This window comes from Rhodnius prolixus, unplaced genomic scaffold (assembly GCF_049639745.1).
Source record: "Rhodnius prolixus isolate KJV_2025 unplaced genomic scaffold, Rpr scaffold_15, whole genome shotgun sequence".
NCBI lineage: Eukaryota > Metazoa > Arthropoda > Insecta > Hemiptera > Reduviidae > Rhodnius > Rhodnius prolixus.
Genome location: NW_027411605.1, coordinates 1,460,328 through 1,479,026, shown reverse-complemented (window position 1 = coordinate 1,479,026; position 18,699 = coordinate 1,460,328). Strand labels below are relative to the sequence as shown.

Sequence of the window (18,699 nt, the reverse complement as noted above, 5' to 3'; positions counted from 1 at the left end):
ATACATGTTGCTCATTAGAATGCCGGATTATTCCAACTATTGTTCGTCCAATTTGCTCTTAACCAAATTTGTCTTTATTGTTTGCTGCTTTAGTGTTCGTTTGGGGGAAAAAAACAAAAAGATTTAGCTCTAATTGTACCAAATTATATTGGTGTCAATTTTATTCCGTTTTTGGTTCTCCTCATTTATGACATCATTCGCTATTTATTATTGTTTTTAATGATTTAAGGCGCGTCAACATCTAAGGTTATTGGCACCCGGAGCTTTTTTCAGTGCACTGTCGGCCTCCAGACAGTGTACTCTCGTTACAGAGATCACCGGACAGTGAGCTGTAAGATGCTTCTAGGAAAACAGAAAATCTATGAGGCCAGCAGCTGGTTTTGGAACCCGGGACCTGCGCGAGAGAATCTGATAGGCTAACCGCATAGCTAATCCCTTCCCTGATCTATGCTTGAAAGAAATTTGCGACAAAATACCTTCAATGAGTCTTTGAGAAATTGTACTTTTATAATTTCTTGCTAGTTAGCAATAGTATATTGGAGAGCATCAGTGGCAAAACTTAAGAAATGTTTAGGTTTTCATTTGAATTTGGACGTACATATCCTAAGTTTGGTTTATCGTCTCTTTTTGTCAAGGTATATTGATTTGTGTGTAGTCCTGGAGAAGCTGTGACTTCAGGGTTCCTGCAACAGTTTTCCTTTTATTTGTAGTTATCTTGCATAGTATTGACATCTGCCATCTTCTTTAGTTCGAATTCTATATTACAAGAAAATAAAATAATAATTTTTCTCCAGTAACTCTGAAGGCAAGCAGTCTAATAGCCTATAGATGTTCATAGAGGAACATTTTTTTTAAATAAAAGTTCTGTCATCCTCCATATCGTTACGGGAACTTCCAAGGAGATGATCTTGGAGCAAGTAATGTCCTCAGGATGAGGCAGGTTCAATTGATAGTTGTTTTCTTTGGGTCAAGAAAAAACAGCCCGACCCTTTCGCTCGCATTGTCTTCTCAATTTCCTTTTAAGAAAACATTCCTTGCTAGTGGCGGTGACAATCCTTTGTTTAGCACGGGTCAACGATATACGAGGATTCTGGCTAGTGTTGGGGGCAGCTAATCCGCATGATTGGTTGCCATACATATACAGGGTAAACCAGTAAGTAATGTCCATAGGCCTACTGTGTGTAGTACATCTAAAGTGGAGTTCAATGACGTATTGGCCGACTTCATATTTTCCACTGTTCTTGAGAGACGTCGCTTTAATTTTTTTTTCTAAAGTAATTACCTACTTTTTTCCAATAAAAATGTTATTACTCAGAACGTTTTTAGTCCGAATTCGATTCTGATGACACGGTTAGAAAGACAGATAAATTTTCTAAAAATTGATACCATTTCGAAGCATAAGCTATTCTCCAAACAGCCTCAATCTTCCTTCTGGATACTGGGAAAATAAAAGTAATCGAAATTTTTAAGAAAACTCATTAGGCCCTTATGTGATCATTATCAGACCTAGGTGCTGGCACTTTTTATAAAAGTTTCCTTGTTTAATGGGCTTTGAAACGGTATATCATTTTCCAGGATTCCTTTTATCTTCGTATGAGAAATTACGTTTGTTTTACAAGAAAACGTGTTCTCGAGCAGTGTTAGTTTATCAAGTTGTTTAATTCATTGAAAATTCTTTTAGATGGACCAGTAGTCAATTTTTAAAGCAGAATGTCTCAAAATAAGGAAGTCAAAGGTTACAAATAGCACTTTATAAAAAAAAAGAAGTTACTTCTGATCTCACTAAAATATTTGAGAAAATGTTATGAAATATTTTAAACAAGTTCTATTTTTATAAACAAAAATTCATACAGTTTGTATTTACTCCAAATTACAATTTCTCACACAACTACACTGTTGAACAAGTAAAGAATGTGAATAAACCTTAACAACCCTTTGAACTCACTAGCAGATAATCCTTATATAACTTATGCTTCAAAATGGTATCAATTTTTAGAATTCGGACTAAAGCTTTCTGAGTAATAACATTTTTATTGCAAAAAAAGGTAATGATTTAAAAAAAAAATCTAAAGTGACGTCACTCAAGAATAGTGGAAAATATGAATGTATTGTCCAATACGTCATTGAACTCCACTTTAGATGTACTTCACACAGCAGGCCTATGGACAATACTTACTGGTTCACCCTGTATATCTTGCGATTTTAACGGAACTTATCGTTAAATTGTATCTTTACTGTTGCGATTTCATCTAGATTCAGGCAACATCTGAAAAACTTGTGACGGTCTAAAGGTAATCACAATTGAAACAAAAAGAAAATTAAATGTATAAACTGTGATTTTTGCGAGTATTCTCTCTCTCTAAAAAAAATTTTTCATTGCCCATTTTGAAAACACAATATAATTTGTTCTAATAACCCAGTTGTTTGCGAAGTGGTTTTACCAAAAACGCAGGTTTTCCCATTGGACAGAGTAATATTTCCTCCTTTTGGTAGAATATTGAATATAACTGTTACCTCATTTTCTTGGTTATTATAGTATTTTCTTTATTCAATATAGTACTACATATTAAAGTATGATAATAAGGAGATCGTAACCGCTAGCTTTGTGTTCCGTATGATTGCTACTAACACGTACACCAAACCAACACACACTCACACACTTTTAAGAGAAAATCAAGGCTATGTACTGGGGTAAGTTCCGGTAGATATTTACCAACCCATACCTGTGTAACATAATTTCCTATTAAGGCTCTATGCGAACAGCAAAATAGCCGATTACTTTGGGAACCAAACCTTAGATTGTAACGTTTACAATAGCACTATACATTGTGTTAATATGCTTTTATTCTCCTCTCTCTCTTCACGCCCATTCTCTCTCCTTTTCTACACCCCTCCAGCAATATAGAAACCTCCCACTTATTTCGAAATCCAACTTTAATAATAGCCGGTTGGCTTTTAATGTTGGCAATATTACGAATATTAATTGTTCCACATCCCTGAAGAAGATCTAGTCCCTGTACCGATGTATTTCCGGTGTTAGAAAGTTGTAAGTTAAAAATTATAATTGCCCAAAACCTGTACCATTTATATCTTAACAATCGATTAAATTTTAATAGTTGTTTAAAAAAACTAATGTTTACATAAATTAGGTAAAAGAATCGAATGTTGCGTGGCGATTGCACCTCCCCCCTCTCCTTAGCTTTCTTTACTTAAAGTAAAATAAAATTGCGTGACACATGTCAAGAAACGTTTTGGGGTCAGTTTTTATTTTCTTTACCATCAACTCATTAACCGGAACTCTGGTCTCGAAGCTACTTCATCAATATTATGAAGGCATTCTTCCATGTACTTCCTGTTTTCCAAGAAATATTTCTTTAATTTCTCTTTCTTATTATTGTAAGAGAGGATTTTATTGATCCTGCAGATCATGTGTTTTTTTTAGCTCTCCATTTTAGGGCTTCATGGGTCTCAAAAAAAAAAAAAAATTAGCCAGTATGTGATTGAGTACAGCCTCAAATTCAAAAATTAGAAAATTGCCTAAAATTTTTATCTTTTTTTTTGCATTTTTTTGGCATTGGCTTCCGCCATGCAGCCAGCATCGACTAGGTGCTTATCACTAGAATATCACTCACTCTCCATTCTTACTTATAAATACATTCGCTTCACTCATTCATCCCTCTACTATATACAACTATTTACATACAAACTTACAACTAATGAATGGATCAGTACTCCTATATTCCTGCCATCCTTATAGCTTAACCGAAATTAAAATCACCGTAATCCTTCTCTAATCATTTTCTTCCATTCATTCTAATCGGCTATAACTTTTAAATACATTCATATTTCATTGCTAGCTCTGATAAAGATTTAAGCACATAGATGTTGGTGGAGATTATTATGTCTTCGTAGCGAAATGGTGCATCTAATTACCTGTATAATAAAACATTTGTGTTTCCTTTCTACCACATAACGTGGACATATCATTATTATATTGTCTTGAAATTCTCCTCCTCATTGCAATCTACGCAAAGAGGAGAGAGGACTTTTTGTTGATCCTGTGAAGATAAATTTATATTCCATATCTTTTTAAATGGGAACCTTTAACCAGTTAAGCGTGGAATTTAGTTTTAAAAAAGAAAAATCCCACAGTGTGCGGAATTAAAATCAAACAATGACGTGGATACACGTGTCGAACGCAGGGCAAAACAACCAAAAGTTTACAACGTCTTTAATAGCCACTGCAAGCGACTTTTTCTGCAATCTCTCTGGGGGCATACAGATTACAGAGCATTCTGTGCTCATTCAAAAATCTTGCACCGCTTCACGTATGCATTGCTCTAGTTAACTAGGGGCACAACAGCTTTTTTACAAGTAAGAGCTCTGAATTCTGTGTAAAATGAAATCATACTGAGGTCTGAACCTCTATCTAAGGTAAAAACGGGCATTGCACAAGGGTTGAGAGCTTCTATTTGTGTGCCTAATTCCCCAATCTCTAATGCGGAGACCAAACATGTACCAACCACTTATCATTTGGCTGACTACCCCTCCGTATAAAATACTTGGCAGTTCTATTGGGTAAGATAAAGGGAAACATCCCACCAAATAATATTCTTATTGTATTTTATTAAAATTTCGAGTTTTCATAGTTAATGGCAATTTTAAAGTTCGTGTGGTTGTTTCACGCCAGATGTTTACAATTATTTTTAGCTACATATATATTAAGAATTTTATATAAAGTTAATTATTTATTTGTTGTAAATAATTTTAATTTTAATTTTATTATTATTATTCTATTTGCTTTCATCTTCCCGCGCAGACTACAAGGCGGGAGAAAATGAGCATATTTATTATTCCGGCGGTGTAATTCATTAGAGATTGGTTGGATACAGAAGCGCCACTTTTGTTTTCCCCCTACTTGGCGCGAACCAAATCATCCCTTCTTCTTTTTTTGTTTTGTTTTTACCCCCACCAGGTTTTGGTGGCGGGAATAACTTTAGGGGTTATGTTCATAGTGTTTAGCCTCTATGGCCGATAGTAGCGCCACTGTGGTGAAACTAACCTGGTGCTGCTTTGTTGATAAACCTCTCAGTCACTATTTGCCAGTCCTGTACGTTGGGTCGGCGCTGAACAACCGAAAGATATAGTTTTCTCTTTAAAAAGTACCCTAAGTACTTCATTTAAGTTCCGCAACTATTTTCTGAAAAGTAAATAAATCATTTTTTTTTTTTTTGTTGCATTTACAAGAACAATTATTTATTTTTTTGTTTTATCAATAAATTTCGTATATATCGTGAGTTAGTTTTGTTTCACGTAACTTTATTATTACTTTTATTATTATTCTTTTTTTTTGGAGATATAAATCAACTCGTCTGACAGCAAAAATTTATTATTTAAATAAAATAAAAGTCTTTAAAAAAACACAAGGTACTTTAAAAAATTTATTTCCTTATTTATTGACATTTAAATTTTTTTAAAAAATGTGCAGTTTGATAAGTGATGTCTTTATTTTTTTTTACTAATTTTTAATTAGTATATCTGCTGCAATTATTTTGTATCGCTATCATTATTGGTACTTTAAATTTGTTCACGGCTAATTTTATTTATTTATTTTTGAATTTATAATAAATTTTATTGCAAAATCTTTTCTGCATATTTATAGTTGGATTTTTTTTACTTGCATAATATTTACACAACCATGATTCTTTTTATTTTTAAAACTTGCTGCTTTGGAAATTAAAATCAAACAAATCATAAATTATTTTTATGATTTAATTGTTTGATTTTATTTAGTAATTAATTAATTATTATTTTTAAATTATTCGTAATTTTCTTTGCATGCTTTATATTAAATGAAAAATACGTAATGTTAATTGTGTGAAATTTTCAATCTTTTTGTTGGTTTTCCTTTTTTAAATTTTCATTTCGTCATGATTGTGATGTCACCGGAAATTCAAGTCTTCTGTGATCAAAAATAAAAAGTCTGAATCTGTTTTCTGATTCGTTTGATGGTACGATATATACGAGGGTCGTTTGAAAAGTCCGTGCAAAAATAAAAACTACTTAATTTTTTGGGGTAAACCTTTTTTATTTTTCAACATAGTCTCCTTTTAGGCTTATACACTTCGTCCAACGCTGCTCTAGTTTGTTCATCCCTTCCGAATAATAGGATTTGTCCAAGTCTGAAAAATAGCCATTCGTTTCTGCAATCACCTCCTCGTTTGAATAAAATCTTTTTCCCGCCAGCCATTTCTTCATATTGGGGAACAAATAGTAGTCCGAGGGAGCCAAGTCTGGAGAATAGGGGGGGGATGTGAAACGAGTTGGAACCCTATTTCCATTAATTTTGCGACCACAACTGCTGAGTGTGTGAGCTGGTGCGTTGTCGTGATGGAAAAAGACTTTTTTGTGGGCCAATCGTGGGCGTTTTTCTTGCAGCTCGGTTTTCAAACGGTCCAATAACGATGAATAATATGAACCTTTTCCAGATAGTCGATGAGGATTATTCCTTGCGAATCCCAAAAGACAGTCGCCATAATCTTTCCGGCCGAAGGATGTTTGTCGAACAATTTAGTAAGTTTTCCATTTCGAACTGTCAGCCTGTGTTTAATATTAATACAATTTCCTTACGATTTGTCTTTAAAATGAACGTCTTTAGTTTTCTTTCATTTCCATTGTTACAGATTTTCGAATTGTTAATTATTGTCGCTTCCAATATTGAGGCTTCAGTCGAGAACTCAGAACTCAATTCGATTATTTATGAAAATGGTTCTTTTGATCCCACTTTAAAATTCAAATATATTTATAACAAACGAGCATAGTTTCTTAGTGCCAGAACTGATGAATTTTATGGCTCGCTTGGTTTTGTTTGTACGTATATCAGTTCGCGTAGGAAGTAGGAATATTTTGTTTGAATAGATTTCCTGTTTTTTGTTTTTTTTTGGCCTTCTATTAAATCGGTACTGTTCAGAGAGGCTTTTTTGTTTTTGAAGCTATTATTTGTATATTAGAAACGTTAACGAGGATTCCAAGAGTACGAAGTGGGTTTAAAAAAAAAAAAAAAAAAAAAAAAAAAAAAAAATATATATATATATATATATATATATATATATATATGTATTGGTCCTTGTCTGTCGTGTCTGTCTAATCGGACAAATTGCAGCAAAGGTCAAAGTTGATATATCGCTTGACCTCCATCAGTGCGGGCACGACCTTGAGAATTTGACAAAATCCATTTTCATCTTGTTTTCGCCCTCAAAAGGTAACTTTCACTTACGTCTTTATTTTCTACCACCCATTCTTAAAGTATTTGTTTATGAGCTCTTTTCAGTGTTTCCCCCCCCCCCTTACGTTTATCATCCTGTTAGACGTCTTCATAGAAGATATTTTGTATAATCGCCGAAAGTGGCTATATTTATGTCACTTTCCATCCTGAAATCCTGATCAAGTCTATTTCAATGGTGATTTATATTCATTCATCGCTATCGCTATAACAGCGCATTGAGTTACATTTCTTATAAACTAAACGATTTACCTGAAATTAAACTTTTTTTTAAAAATCTTTTATTGGAATTTACGACTACAACAGTTGTTGCAACAAGCAAACATGGTACCTGATAAAAAAAAAGAAATAAAAGAAAATCATGAGTGGAGAAGGGTGTCACTCCAGTAACGTGCTTTGCTATACAACTCTCACGATAAGAGAAGATCACGAGACCATCTTCTCTTCAATCTCCTTAGAGGATTACCTGGCGTAATGTGGAGGAAGATAGGTGTTCTATGAGAGGGTTAGCATGAGCTGCTGTAGAAGAATGAAATTTGAGAAAACGAGGGTTAGTTAGCAAGATCTGTAATGAAAGGGATTTTGAAGTTTCATTATGGATAGTGAGTTTAGATACACAGAACGGAGCGTTAAGAAGTTTTCGAAGTATTTTTGGCTACAGTGTCTGGAGGCGTAGTGAGTCGATCCCCATATTTCGATGCCGTATGACCAAATAGGTCGCAGTAACAGTAGATATAAGAGTCTTTTGTTATGTAGGTTGAGTTTAGATCGTTTGTCAATTGGTCTGGCGAGATGTTTTGTAGCTTTTGTTAGTTTCTTGGTCTTTTCAGTCTAGTATGGGGATGATTCCATGTCAACCGTTTGTCTAAGTGCAGTCCAAGGTAGCCTACTGTTCACAGTTGGTACAGGAGTTTGGTTCAAGATGATAGGAGGTAGGATTTTCCGTCTGAGAGTAAAATACTATAAACTTTGACTTCGTAACGTTGGTTTTGATTCGCCGTTTTGATAAGCCAGTCCTGTAAGTGGTTGATGTGTGTTTGTAGAGTTCGTGTAGCGATAAGAGGAATTAAACTTAAAACTAATCATTTAAAATTTAAGAAATCTTTTTGGTACAAGATTTGTGACTAATATAATTTATTTATTCACTGGAAATGAAATATTTTGAGGGCCCCCCCGAGTCCGCGAAAAAGTGATTTTCACAAATTAGGCGAGTATCTAGCCACTAGTAACTCCAAAGTCTAAAAAATTACAGGAAGCCTCAAATTTGATCATTTAGGTTAGATGCCAACAGGAAATGCCACCGTAAAGTTTTGGTTGAAATCGATTTACCGGAAGTAACACTTTATCGAATACATTTTTCACTTCTTTTTTTTTAAATTTTCCCCCAAAAAAAGATGCAATGTTTTTCCTTAAATTTATTTATGCTAAATGTGTGTATGTCGATCTATAACTGTTAATTAAATCATTTACCCAGAAAAAAATCGATTACGGGCACTTTTGAGAGGGAGGAGTGCTTTATACTTTCCTCTAAAGAGCGTTTACTGTTGATAATACAGTCCTACCACCACATAATATTAATTATAATCAAATTTAAGACTGAATTTCCCCAAAATTATTGATGAAAATCAAAGCAGACCGGAAGTGCCACTTTCATCAGACATTTCAGAATTACACGGTTTTCTCCACAAACGGCTGCTACGATTAACATTTAAAAACTTTTGTATACTGATCACACAAACACATCGATGATACAATTTTAATTCGAATAAAACAAATCGATTAAAAAATTTTTTGTGCTGGTGGATAGATTCCTTCTTCTAATCGATAAGAATTATTCATGACTCAGAATTTCGATGTTTAAAAAATTCATAATAGTAGTAAAAGTCGTGTGAGTAGGCTCACCATTTCCTTTTATGACGATAATTAAAAAGTTTTTTTGATTAAAAAAAATTATAATTAATATTTCATAAAAGATCTTTATGTAGCACTATAACTAAAAAACTTAATTAATCTTAAACCATAAAAACTAAACCACAACTTAATTCAGGGATGAATTCATTAATTAAATATTTAATAGAATGGAATTAAAGCCCGCATATGTTTAAAAAAAAATTAAGTTAATTTCCACATAAATAGTTATATATCTACCCAAATTGGGTTGGATTAATTAAAACTCATTGTAAATGGTAAAAGATAGGATGAATACAAAATTACATTGGGAGATTTCGTAAACTTTTCATGTTGAGTTAGCGCTAGGTTCCGGTTTACAACTGTTAGTACGTAATATCCGCCGTACACGAGTTAAGTTGCTTAATTTTGTTTGGAACTTCAATTTAGTCCATTAATGACGTGGATACTGGTACTCAGATTGGCACTATTTATTTTTTCCTAAGCGGAAGTGGATGCGTGTTTTAAATTATAGCTGTAACAATTAATCTATAAGTTTTTCACCTCAGCTTTGTTTGTTTCGTCTGCAAAGTATAGTCACGGCGCCTCTTCTTCCAGTTGCTTAAAGGAGCTAATTTTGAAATGCAATTAGGAGATCTGAATTATTTTTAAAATTTACATTTTCGTATTCCTTATATTAGTTTTTACTTCCGCTTAATGTATTAGGTCAGCGTTTCCCAACCTGTGGTACGCGTACTACTGGTGGTACGCGAAAAATAATCAATAATGGCGGACTTAAAAAATTAAATCATAAAAATATCATAGATTTTTTTCCTATAATTCATGAAAATTATTTTAATTAATAATATTATACAGTAAAGTTGTCAATATGTACAGTAATAAGGTTAGGTCTATCTCAAGATATACGAGAAAATATAATAGCCCATTTAACAAGATTAAAATTGTCTTTCATGGAGTATTTTCCCAAAACCCGAAAACACAAATGATAATTGGATTTTAAAACTCCTATAAAGAAAATTTAGGAAAAGCTACGTCATTATCAATAAACGATAAAGAAAATTTAATAGAATTTTCATGTGACAGAACTTAAATGATAACTATGCAAAGATCTGCTTAAAGAGACTGGATTGTAATGAGTAAGCTCTATCCAAGCAACATTAAATTTAATTTAAAAAAAGTTTTAAAGCTAAGATCTTACACTTTACAAAGTTTATAAAGTGAACATGAAGTTGGAACTCCTTTGTAACAGATACATTGTATCTCTATACAAATAAAGATAATAATTATAATAATAAAATAACACACTCGGAATAACAAATTTCACGAAATAAAATCATTTTTACGAAGTGGTACGATTTAGCATGATGTACTATCAAGTGGTACGCGAGCCAAAAAAGGTTGGGATACACTGAGTTAGGTAAATACGTTGAAGTAAGTACGGAGGCAAGTTTTCCGTAAGTCATAAAAAGTTGCCTTTAAAAATTGACCAAATAAAATGAGTCTTTCTTTGTGAAGTTTCAAGTTGAGCAAACTTCAAAAAAAAAGAAGAAAAATCGCGGAAACTTCCAATTTGATATTTAATTTAGAAAACCACACTATCAACCACCGACCACAATACGCTTTTGGCGCAAAATCGTTCAACTGGATGTATCTTCATATTAAATAGTTGCCCAGTTTTTGGAAGTTTAAGGCTTTTATTATTTCCTAAGATTTCGTTTCCGGGTTTCGTCCAAAAAAATGGTTCTATAACTTGATTCTGAAACATTTCCTAGGGGAAGATGCGATTATGAGTACTTATGGACGAGGAGGCGGTAGTAATGTTTTCTTATGTGTATATCCAAAAATGGTAGGACAGTTGTATAAGGGTTGATCGTCAAAAAGTGCACGAAAAAGCGTAACGTTGAAAAACACCCAACTTTGACAATTTTTTGTTTTCTCTTTATCTATAAAAGATAAATTTCACTAATTTTCTGTATAATACAGAGCAAATCCTCCTTTATAACTGCTTTTTCTTTTTTGAACTGAGCAAGCCAAATAGATTTTGAGAAAAAAGTTTCCAAAAATGGGCATTTTCAGAAATTTTTCTTATTTAAAAGAAAAAAAGTAACGCCTAAACGCGTTAACCTAATTTCATGAATGAGGTGTCATTCGATTCAAAGTTTCATATACAGGGTGAACCAGTAAGTATTGTCCATAGGCCTACTGTGTTTAGTACATCTAAAGTGGAGTTGAATTACGTATTGGACAACTTCATATTTTCCACTGTTCTTGAGAGACGTCACTTTAAATTTTTTTTCTAAAATCATTACTTTTTTCCAATAAAAATGTTATTACTCAGAAAGTTTTAGTCCAAATTCGATTCTGATGACACGGTTAGAAAGACAGATAAATTTTCTAAAAATTGATACCATTTCGAAGCATAAGTTATTCTCCAAACAGCCTCAATCTTCCTCCTGGATACTGGAAAAATTAAAGAAATCGAAATTTTTGAAGAAAACTCATTCGGCCATTATGTGATCATTATCAGACCTAGGTGCTGGGCACTTTTCTGTAAAAGTTTCCTTGTTCAATGGACTTTCAAACGGTATATCATTTTCCCAGGATTCCTTTTATCTTCGTATTAGAAATTACGTTTGTTTTACCAGAAAACGTGTTCACGAGTAGTCAACAGTGTTAGATTATCAAGTTGTTTAATTCATTGAAAACTCTTTTAGATGGACCAGTAGTCAATTTTAAAGTGGACTGTCTTAAAATAAGGAAGTCAAAGGTTACAAATTGCACTAAAAAAAAAATAATTTGCATATAGTTTGTATTTACTCCAAACTATAATTTCACACATAACTGCGCTGATGAAAAAGTAAGAATGTGAATAAGCCTTTGAACCCACTAAAAGATAATCCTTATCTTGCTTATAATCCTTATCCTTAAAAAAGTGTAGTGACGTCAATCTAGTACAGTGGAAAATATGAAGTTGGCCGATACGTCATTGAACTCCACTTTACATGTACTACACACAGTAGGCCTATGGACAATACTTACTGGTTCACCCTGTAGATGTGCCTTTTAGAGAATTCGATATTGTAAATGCTACAAAATTTCAAATTTGGTTTCAAAACAAACTAAAAATGTAAGATAGTGATGTAATTCGTAAAATTTAGTAAAAAAAAAAGTCTTACGAGTGTTCACACCAAAGTTTTGTTTTAAATTTGGGGAGGGGGAGGCTATTTCCCCCGGCTATTTCCGGAGAACGCCGGAAATAAAATATCCCTGAAAAAAAAGGGATGAATCAATTATCAATATTACTGAATCTAAAACAAAGTTAGTTTCTATCCGCGGAAAAGTTTTGGTTCCCCCCCTCCACGTCAGTTTGTGGATTTGTTGGCGAACAGATGATAACTCAAAACTGAAAAACCGTGAAAAAACAACAAAACTGAGGTAAAAGTTCAAACTTGATATGTCTGTTCGCATATCAGCTGGAGTTTTGCAAAATATTGAAAACTTCCTAATCTGGTGGCAGAAAATTTTTTAGGGTCAAAATATCTGGACCAGGGAGGTTCCCTGAACTGTCTGTAACTATCTCTTACTATTCAGAATAGGAAGAACTATCATGAAACGGTGAACACAAATTGAAATTGAGTAATATGCTTTGAAATTCTTTTAGTTTTGATCCCCTTGTTACACAGACTCTCCAACTACAGCCTCCCGGCTGTATATACCCATATGCTTGAACAAAACTCTAAAAGCGAAAAGTGATAGAACTTCATATTTCCAATAGTACTATTATTGCTCTTTCCAGATCTAAACAACTGCGGAAAATGTTTTAAAATCCGTAGTGCTTGATTATATCTTTGATTTTTTCCCGTAGTTAGATATTTATTTATTTTTTAAAATGATTTAAGGCGCGTCAACATCTGAGGTTCTCCGGAGGTGGCCTCCGGACAGCGTTCCCTCGTTAAAGACAACACTGTCCATCACCGGACACAGTGAGCTGTAAGAAGCTCGTAAGGAAGAGAAAATCTAAGGGTCAGCAGCTGGATTCGAACCCGGGAAGCCTATACGCTAACCGCTTAGTTAAACCTTTCTCTAAGTATGATTATTGTATCCCTAATCGTACTTTCGTCCAGCATCAGCGGTAGATTAATCAGTTAGGTGTAGAGCAGAGGTGTCAATCTCGATTAAACCACGGGTCACTTGGTGCCACAGGCAAGATTCACGCGGCTCACAACATACAGTGGAGTCTCGGTTATCCGTCACCCTTTTATCCATCTATTCCAATTAACCATCACAGTATTTAAAAATTTAAAAAAAAAAAAAAAATTATTTTGTATTCATTAATTTTAATACACAATAGAATGAATTGAATAATGAAAGATACCTGACCTGTAAGGCTTAAGCGTATAAACGTATAAAATATGTATACCAGTTAATTCAAAGTTTTGTACACGGTAAACAAAAGAATCTGGAAATTTTCCTGTTTTTTTCCATTATCCGTCTATTCGACTATCCGTCACGTGTCCGGTCCCGGTCATGACGCATAACCGAGACTCCACTGTATTTACAAATTTTTCCTTAGTTTTCCAATATCTGGATTCTCAGAGACTGAGAACAGACAATTCCTCATTAAGGTAGATAGATGTTTAACCAGTCAATCTTGATCTGTATGCCATTTTATTTAATTTCATAGACGGGAAATAGTTGCTCACACAAGGTCGTACTCCCAAAAACAGCAAACATTATTTTGTGTTATTTCTCACCTAAATAAGAATCGTATATTTTGGGAATTCCTACTTCGTCTTTTAAGAACCAAATGATTCTGGAATTCCACAGAGAGTGGCAGAGATATATTGCTTCCAAAAGTCGCTGGAACTAAGTCACCGTGTTTATACAAGCCCACAGCCCCCCCCCCCAAAGGAAAGGCCCTGGGGCCACGTGTATACTCGGTCTTCAGTAGTTAACGGAAACTGGGAAATTGTGTGTACGATATTTTGCCTCGATCCCCCCCCCTAAGTGCTATTTCCTTCATAAAAACTTTTTCTATTTTCATTTTATTTCATTATACATAGTGGGGCCACCAAGAAATTGCCTCGGGGGCCACCAGTTTGACACCCCTGGAGTAGATATTTCGACTTTACTTGCTGGCTGACAATTAGATGAATGCCTGTGAATATTTAAATAGATAGGGGATTCAGTTCCTGTGGTTAGCTTCCAACGCAGAGATGCTGCTGGCTCTTAGACATTCTCTTCCTGAAAGCTCCTGTAACGCGAGAGAATAGCGGTCCGGAAGCCGTCAGTGCACTGAAAAAAGCTCTGGCCGGCAATGACCTCGAACTTTAACTTGCTTTAAATTAAAAAAGTATAAATAAATAAAAAAAATTTAAGTTCATAGATGGAATTCAGATTAATTCTTTCATCGAACTTGTTTTGAATATAACCCAATATATTATTCAAAAATATTTGCATCCTTTTTGCTCCCTCTAAAACAGAATAAAGTGTCCTGTAGGATTGTGTTTAAGTATTTAAACGTTTTTGTGGATTATGTTTTATTCAAATTATGGGAAAGCCCCCTTTTACTGTTAAAATGGAAAATATGACAAATATTGGACAGATAAATGGAATTTATCAGGAATTCTTTATTAAATTTTAATAAGTAAAAGCTTGTCAGATCTAAAGCTTAAGCGCTAAGCTTAGTTTTATTTAAACTTTTCGCTTGTTAAAACAAAAACAAAAAATATCGTAGAAACACCCCACTAATCTACCATCAGAAGTTATAACGTTTAAGCCCTATTTCCGGTAAGCACATAAATTTTTATTACGATATTCGGTCATTCGCCTCGATTTTCTCTCTCTCACTATAATATTCAAGTTTGTAATCCAAAAATTTTCTTAAACCTTTAAAACATATTTACATCTTAGTAACAGTTCAATAAGGTTCAGTGAGGGTCAAATTTCCTTCACCAAAACTGATTACCTCTGATAATGGATGTAAATCCGAAACCAGTTAGAGATACATCCAAAACACGTGTTCTACAGTTAATGTTCTCAACAGTCGAATTATTTTGCTGGTCTTTCTTCTAGAATTGCCCCTTAAAAAATCTGTTCCCCAGACATTTTTGAGTTAAAAAGTTGAATATGCATATATATCTGTGTGAGTGTGTGTGTGTGTGTGTGTGTGTGTGTTATCTATACAGGAAGTTTAGGTGCCACGGAAGCCGCGGGACCTGTAAACCTAATACGTATTGTGGTACTGGGTTCGATTCTCGGTCTCTGGGCCGACTTATTTTATTTAATGGTTAATATGAGTAATTTATAGTATAGTATGTTAGGCGGTTATAGACTAGACCCGCAAAGCTAAGATGTATTGCGGTACTAGTCTATATTCCCAATGGTTAATATGAGTAATTTATAGTAAAGTATGTTAGGCGGATATAGACTAGACCCGCAAAGCTAAGATGTATTGCGGTACTAGTCTATATTCCCAATGGTTTATATGAGAAATTTACAGTAAAGTATGTTTGCTAGTCGCTTCCGTCCACGACACCTAATTGGTAGTTGGAAACGTCCAACGAAGTGCTTAACGAAGCACCGCCTGAAAAAATAGTCAATTACTTTACTTTATGCAGGAATTTTAGGGAATTGATTGGTCCAATTTTGAGATAGCCTCAAAATAGTGATTAAAGCGTGTCAATAGGAAATCTATCTTTCTCTCCTATAAGTGCATTTAATCGAATTTCCCCTGTGAAAATGTTCCAGTGCAAGTTGCAGAACTTAATGAGTACTTTAAGGGTACTTAATTTGTAGAAAATCGCTGTAACCTTTTCCAAAATCCCCCCCAAAATATCTCTCCAGGAAAATAGGACTTCCGGTAGTAGAATGTGGGCTTCTAAGTTACTATCAGATTCCACGGGGGTATTCGCAGAAAAAATATTATAGTTGTGAAAAACTTTTCGAGTTTTCTTTTTCAGAATTTGGGTATAACGAGTGTTGGATGCCTTTTTTTTTTAGGTAATATTGATTTTTAGTTAGGTTCTTGGTGATTCTGTGACGTCCTATTTCTTTCTAACGACTCACTTATTATGACGTAATTGATATTGAAGGCAAAATTCTCTTTTTTTTGTTAAAAAGGGCAAAATGTCTAGAAAACTGTACTTGTGAATAATAGCAAGAGAAAGTCGTATGAGTGTCGACACCCTTTTTATGGCAGTTCTTTAGTTTTTCTACAAAACTTTTTGAAAACTTTTCAGAAAACTTTCTACTTACTATTGTTTAGAAAATATAATATGCGGGCTTATCTAATTGTGTTTGTATAATACAGCAAGCAAGTAGTTCGTAAACTTTGTATGTGTTACTTTGCATGTAGTTACAGCCTCCTAGACATGAGGGTGTCTGCAAAATAAAAGGTGTTTCTTTGAAACAATCTCAGCTTTAAATGTGCTTTGTCAATCTGTAGTTGAGATATTAGAACTGCCCGGAAGGTTTGTAAGTTGATGGTCAAAAAGTGCCCGAAAAAATGGAATAAAATTCCCAAATTTTCTTTAAAAATGTAAGGAGTAATACCCTTGTTTGTAAACGTATTTTTTTTTTTTTGTAACTACAAAATAGATAAAGAGATTTCGTGATATGTATATTTATATCTTTGGTTTTTATTCGTGGTAGCACGCATGTTTATTGCATCCGTTTGGTCCTTCAATTATCATCAGAGGTTAATTAGTGTGATGCGGAATTCGTTTTCGTTTATGTTACCTTCTCCTACTATAACTCGCTGACTATGGCGCCACGGTAGCCCGCAAAGTTAAGATGTATTGCTGGTTTAGTCTACATCCCAATGGTTAATATGACCAAACAGTGAAAGTATGTTAGGCGATGATAGGCTAGACCCGCAAAGCTAAGATGTATTGCGGTACTAGTCTATATTCCCAATGGTTAATATGAGAAATTTATAGTAAAGTATGTTAGGCGGTTATAGGCTAGACCCGCAAAGCTAAGATGTATTGCGGTACTAGTCTATATTCCCAATGGTTAATATGAAAAATTTATAGTAAAGTATGTTAGGTGGTTATAGGCTAGACCCGCAAAGATAAGATGTATTGCGGTACTAGTCTATATTCCCAATGGTTAATATGAGAAATTTATAGTAAAGTATGTTAGGCGGTTATAGGCTAGACCCGCAAAGATAAGATGTATTGCGGTACTAGTCTATATTCTCAATGGTTAATATGAGAAATTTATAGTAAAGTATGTTAGGCGGTTATAGGCTAGACCCGCAAAGCTAAGATTTATTGCGGTACTAGTCTATATTCCCAATGGTTAATATGTGAAATTTATAGTAAAGTAGGCGGTTATAGGCTAGACCCGCAAAGATAAGATGTATTGCGGTACTAGTCTATATTCTCAATGGTTAATATGAGAAATTTATAGTAAAGTAGGCGGTTATAGGCTAGACCCGCAAAGCTAAGATTTATTGCGGTACTAGTCTATATTCCCAATGGTTAATATGAGAAATTTATAGTAAAGTAGGCGGTTATAGGCTAGACCCGCAAAGATAAGATGTATTGCGGTACTAGTCTATATTCCCAATGGTTAATATGAGAAATTTATAGTAAAGTATGCTTCTTAGTCGCCTCTATTCACGACACCTAATTCGGTAGTTGGACGTAAAGCCCGCCTGAAAAAATAGGCAATTACTTGTACTTGTACTTGCTGACTAGCGCTTCCTCAGTCCAATTGAAACGTGTAGAAGTAACCGAAGAATGAAGTTAATTTTTTGGGGAAAGGCGAATTCGCCTAAAACATATAACATTATTAATTCACAACTACAGTATATTTCTTCAATAAGTGAAGCTGATACAACATGATACATAGTATAAATACATGAGTAACATGAGAGGAGAATTCACCCATTGGTGAAACCACCAAGAAGTATATTTTAAATAAGAACACCTCAAATTTCTCTCATTTGCCGAACAAGATTAGTAAGAAAAGCGGTGACATTGAGCTTCATATTGTACATTGTTGTAAACCACTCGCTAATGGAAAACTCTCGAGTCAGTGATTGAGTAAAAGGAAAAATATTAGAGTGTGACAGCCGAGTGTGAAAACTGGACCATGGTATTTTGTGTGTGTGTGTGTGTGTGTGCGACAAAGATGGAATGAGTTTTGTTGTTGCTATTGCCTGGAGTAAGATAGAGTAGTGAACAGCCTGGTGAGTTGGTGGGAGTGAGATAGGATGAGAGAGTGAGTGAGATGGAAGAAGAAGGAGACTGATAGAAAAAGTTTATTGCTTTTTCTGAGAGGGGCGGGCCAGGGTACCCGCTGTAGTTTTGTTTGGAATTACACACGACATATCTATCTCTTGTTCGGGATGTTGGTGCTTTGCAGTACAGCACTGAGAGGGGATACCTTCAGCATTCCCGGGCACCCTTGGGGACCAATGTCCAAACCAAACAGGGGCACAGACATTTCATACAAACGCTCGCAGTCGCGTCTAAGCTCCGCAACACTCAAACTGTTTT

The 18,699-nt window shown here is 34.3% G+C and overlaps 1 protein-coding gene across 5 annotated transcripts in view; it reads left to right on the top strand.

The window, feature by feature from the left end:
• Positions 1–18,699, top strand: part of LOC141454937 (uncharacterized) — a 552,216-nt gene that overhangs the window by 3,096 nt on the left and 530,421 nt on the right. The window contains exon 1 of one of the 5 annotated variants that reach the window (XM_074129645.1): positions 5,076–5,427. The exons of 3 other annotated variants lie outside the window; for them this stretch is intronic. The gene's annotated coding sequence lies outside the window, so the exon portion shown is untranslated. Of the gene's footprint in view, positions 1–5,075; positions 5,428–18,699 lie in introns of those variants that run through there. One more of the 5 variants, XM_074129646.1, reaches the window with a different exon arrangement.